We start from the raw sequence: 5,426 nt of genomic DNA on the forward strand, positions 1-5,426 counted from the left end.
TGATTTGTGATGGACTTTCTTTAAAAGAAAACACTCGATCATTAATTATAACACTGTTGATTTCTCAAAAGTAGAAATGAAATGTTTATATTTGTGAACAGATTCCATCATTTCCACATTGAAGCTAAATGATTCCAGTAATTAGTGAAAAATAACTCAACTGGAGCATTTTCAGACCATATATCATTTTCAGAATGACCATTATTTTGCCCCTCCAATTGTCTCCCCTTCTGAAAGCATTGCCTGCTGCTAGAGTACAACTCCCTCTGGTACCTCACCCAAGTGGCTGTCCCTTATGTGTGAGTCTGTCCACTTCCTACCTTTGAAAGCTTCTGCCCTTGTACAAAACCTCAGGACTCTCAACTCTGGTTTGCTATGTGTTCCCTCAACACTCTGTTCAACTAACGGTTGCTAAGTCTTTAGATATCTTGTTACCTTAGTCCAAAACTCCCTCTCCACTCCCCTCCCTCTTGATCCATTCCTTCACACCTTCAAAATCCTCTTTAGACCCATCTCTTCTACAGTGGTTTTTCCAAATCTCCTAATCTTTCCTTGTACATCGGCTTCTCTTTGTGCCTTGATTATGAACTACATTAGGACTGTATTAAGGGTGAAATATAAAAATGTATGTTTTTATTGTAAGTGCCAGAAAACTACTCAACCACTTGATGTAATACAACTGACACTGCTTATTGCTTATTCCATGTCGAGAAATAAAATCTTTTGTGAGAATCATTGACACCCCCACCCCAACCTTAGTGTTGCTCTCGGTAAAAATAGTTTATGCAGGTCAGATTAGGAAATCACACTGCAACATTCTGTGGCCTAGAAATTGGGGCACAACCATTTTTGGGTGCGTGAGGATTGGGGGAGGGGGTGTGCTACCTCAGGACAAACAAATCAAGCAGGAGGGAGCCTCAAACAGACCTGAGTCCAGTTATTTGCATAGGCATTTGTAAAGGATACCTCTCTTTTATCCCTACCCAATATGGCACTCCCAACTGGAAATGTGCACACACCTTAGGAGTCATAGCAACGTCTGAAAAACTGATTCTGCGTGGACCAATTTCTCAGCCTCCATCTGTACAAATGAGCCCCACACAGGGCAATACTTTTACCAGTTGGGCCATCACCAGAATGTCTGTAATCTTTCCATATGGGAGAATAGATGGACATTTCTCCAATGTTCCTTCACTTCTGGGACCTAGGCTTGAATTGATAAAATTTGCCTCCTTCCCCCTAGCCTGAGGGTTTAGAGTGAAATTAGTTTGTGTTGTTCATTGATAAAATATAGCAACCATATAATTTCCTTGTAGTAAACTATCCATTATTTCTCTACCACTGTGGTAATTATGTTAATCTAGATGTCAACACACATCAATGGATATAGAGCGGCTGTTACTGTTGTCACTGAGAATTTTTGGCATCCTGACATGAAAAGAACGACCCATGGATCTATATTATGAGAAATAACAGATACACTCCTGTGATTTTAAATCTGCAGTCTAATCTTGAGATTCAGATAATGATTATAAACAGCTCAAGCTTCACTCTTGCAGTTTATGAATGGAATCCCCTGATTAGATTAGTCCTGTAAGCACTCCAAATATCTATTACACAACATTCTTGAGCTTTCTACTTTAATTCATTCTCCCTTTTGGCTTTACTTTATTCATCACTGGTCTGTACGTGTCCCATTTGAATAGAGAGACCAACTTTCCATGCTTATCAGCTGCAGGCTTGTAATCTTTAATGTACTTTCGTTTTGGTAAAGTTAACATGTCTCTTATGGTAACCAAAAACTGTGCCACTGAGAACAAGAGATTAGTGTTCAGGTTAACTAAGGGTGTTAAAAACAAGAGACAGTTGAATTATCACATCTTTCAGCAATGTCTCAAAGTACTTCACGTACAATGAATTACTTTGTGACGACAACCATTTTGCATACAGTCCGATCCCACAGGCAGCAATCAGGTGTTCCTACTGGCGTGGCTCGAGGGAATTATATTGTGGAGGAGATCTCAGTGAAGGTTTTCGAATAGCACTTTGGAATCTTCAGCATTCACCCACAGATGGGAATTAGGGCTGACATCTTATCCAAAGCACAGCACTTCTAACAATACAGCACTCCCTCAGTATATGCGCAAGTCCTAAGTGTGGCATCAGGTCTCTGGGTTTGTGTGTGAAGCTAACTGAGCTGGGTAGATATCATTATTTTAGCCAAGAATCAAAAATCGATCCCAATCCTTCAAGTCAGAATGTACTCATTCTTTCTCTGTTTCTTTGTTCCCACAATGTTTCTCTCCCTCCCACTTCTTCCAACCCATCATCAGCAGATGTTAACTCAGGTACATTTCCATGCTAATCGGGGCCACCTTGCTCAAGTGCTCATTCTTCAAGTGTGTGTTCTGATCTTGGGACCTTCTGGGAAGGGAAAAGCAGTACACCCAGTCCTGAAGAACATATCTGCCAGACTGGGCCTGCGGCAGGTGGTGAGCGAAAAATCTACTAGACCTTGTCCTTACCAATCTATCTGTTACAGATGCATCTGTTTATGACAGTATTGGTAGGAGTGACCACCACACAGTCCTTGTGAAAATGAAGTACCATCCTTACATTGAGGATACCCTCCATCGTGTTGTGTGGCACTACTACCATGCTAAATGGGATAGATTCAGAACAGATCTGGCAGCTCAAAACTCCATGAGGAGCTGTGGACCATCAGCAGCAGAATTGTATTCAACCACAACCTGTAACCTCATGGCCTGGCATATCCCCCACTCTAGCCCCATGACCATCAAGCCAGGAGACCAACCCCGATTCAATGAAGAGTGCAGGAAGGCATGCCAGGAGCAGCACCAGGCATATCTAAAAATGAGGTGTCCATCTGGTGAAGCTACAACCCAGGACTACTTGCATGTTAAACAGCAGAAGTTGCATGCAATAGACAGAGCTAAACAATCCCACAACCTATGGATTAGATCAAAGCTCTGCAGTCCTGCCACATCCTGTCATGTATGGTGGTGGACAATTAAACAATTAACCAGAGGAGGAGGCTCCACAAATATCCTCATCCTCAATGATGGGGGAGCCCAGTCCATCAGTGCAAAAGAAAAGGCTGAAGCATTAGTGACCATCTTCAGCCAGAAGTGCCGAGTGGATGATTCAGCTCAGCCTCCTCCTGAGGCCTCCACCCCCACCCCCATGCCAGTCTTCAGTCAATTTGGTTCACTCCAAGTGACATCAAGAAATGGCTGAAGGCACTGGATACTGCAAAGGCTTTGAGCCCTGACAACATTCCTTTTGTAGTACTGAAGACTTGTGCTCCAGAGCTTGTTGTGCTCCTAGCCAAGCTGTTCCAGTACAGCTACAACACTGGCATCTACCCGGCAACATATTTCAAGCTTGGGCTGATAAGTTGAAAGTAACATTCGTGCCACACAAGTACCAGGCAATGACCATCTCCAACAAAAGAGAATCATACCATCTCCCCTTGACATTCAATGGCATTACCATCTCAGAATTCCCCCACTATCAACATCCTGGGGGGGTTACCACTGACCAGAAACTGAACTGGACCAGCCATATAAATACAGTGGCTACAACAGCAGGTCAGAGACTGGGAACTCTGCTGGAGATGACTCTCTTGGAGGCCAAGGATCGTCACTGGACCCGGACCTCAGGTAGGTCAGGATGGGAGGGGTCGCAGGGTTGGGGGAAGTGGGGGTCTGTAGCAAAGGCAGGGGGTGGCCATTAGTAGGCACCCCTTTCCCAATTCCAGGACCCTGTTCAGGCAATAAATGCCTTTGAATGAGGGACCTCTCCCCAAAGCCAGGAAGCAGCCTGCTTGATTTTTGTGCTGCACTTCCATTGTGGCAACAGGGCCACCCACTGCATGGGTAATTACAGCAAGAAGAGGCTATTAATTGGGGGTTAATTACCCAGTTAAGGGCTTCAATTGGCCTTCCCGCCCCGGAGTAAATTTTGGCAGAACAGGATGGTGGACGGAACCCTCTTCCACCACCATCCCATCCGATTTTATGCTCTCACTGCCTGCATAAAATTCCCCTTTTTGACTTACAACAGGAGCAATAGCAGTAATTGGGTCAGAGTGACTGATTCATTGTTCGCCAAGGCTTGCATGTAAATCAGTTTACCTTGGAAAGCAGCCCGTGACATGAAAGAGGGCCCTCCACTTTACCCTGCGGCAGGATTCCGTAGAGTGCATAGTATTATTGGCTACGATCATGTGACTCAAGGGCTGACCTAAAGCCTCTATGCCATTCCATTCCTGAACAGAAAGGGATGCTCCTTCTTGAATGTGCAACTGGTCTGTAACCATTGCAACCAAATTCATGGGCATGAATGGCCAGTACTCTGGGAGCTGTCATGGTTCCATCAACTTACACTAACTCATGGTGCCACCAATAATTGAAGGGTGACAAAGACTGTGGGATCACCGCTGAGGGACCAATGGTACAGTCATAGAGTCATAACGGCACTGAAGGAGGCCATTCGGCCCATCCAGTCCATACCTGCTCTCCATAGAGTCCCATTCCCAGGCTCAATCCCCGTAGTCCTGCAAGTTTATTTCCCTCAAGTTCCCATCAAACTTCTTTTTGAAATTATTCATCGTCTCTGCTTCCACCACCCTTGTAGGCAGCAAGTTCCAGGTCATTATCACTTGCTGCTTAAAAAAGTTCTTTCTCACTCCCCCTACCACTACCCCACCGCCATCCAAACATCTCTTGCCCAAAACCTGATAGCTGTGTCCCATAGTGCTTGTACCATCAGCTAATGGGAACAGTTTTTCTTTGTTTACCCTATCCAAACCTGTCAGAATCTTGTACACCTCGATCAAACCTCCCCTCAATCTCCTTTGCTCCAAGGAGAACAACCCCAGCTTCTCCAACCTAACCTTGTAGCTAAAATACCCCATTGCTGGAAACATTCTGATAAATCTCTCGGCATCCTCTCGAGGACTATCACATCCTTCCTAAAACACGGTGACCGGAACAGGACACACTGCGCTGAAATTCAGTGGTGGGAGAAAACAACGGCGGCCCGCACAGGCGGGCCGCATGTCGCGGAGCCGCAGCGCTATTAAGCATGGCGGCTCATTAGCATGCCTGGGTCGGGCCTCCACCTGATGGTGTGGAGGGGGCGGGCTGTCCGTCCCCGGCAATGGCTTCAGCTGCTTACGTGCAGGCGCTGACACCATTTTTGAAGGGCTCCGAGCCCTACAGTTCAATTTAAATATTTAAAGAAACATTTAACGAAAAAAATGAATACAGGGAGTGTGGAAGGTCTGGTAGGCTAAACTGTATTTACTTTGATGCAAGATGCCTTACAGGTAAGGCAGATGAACTCAGAGCATGGATTGGTACATGGGATTGTGATATTATAGCTATTACGGAAACGTGGTT

The sequence above is a fragment of the Heterodontus francisci genome, chromosome 7 (assembly GCF_036365525.1).
Source record: "Heterodontus francisci isolate sHetFra1 chromosome 7, sHetFra1.hap1, whole genome shotgun sequence".
Classification (NCBI taxonomy): Eukaryota; Metazoa; Chordata; class Chondrichthyes; order Heterodontiformes; family Heterodontidae; genus Heterodontus; species Heterodontus francisci.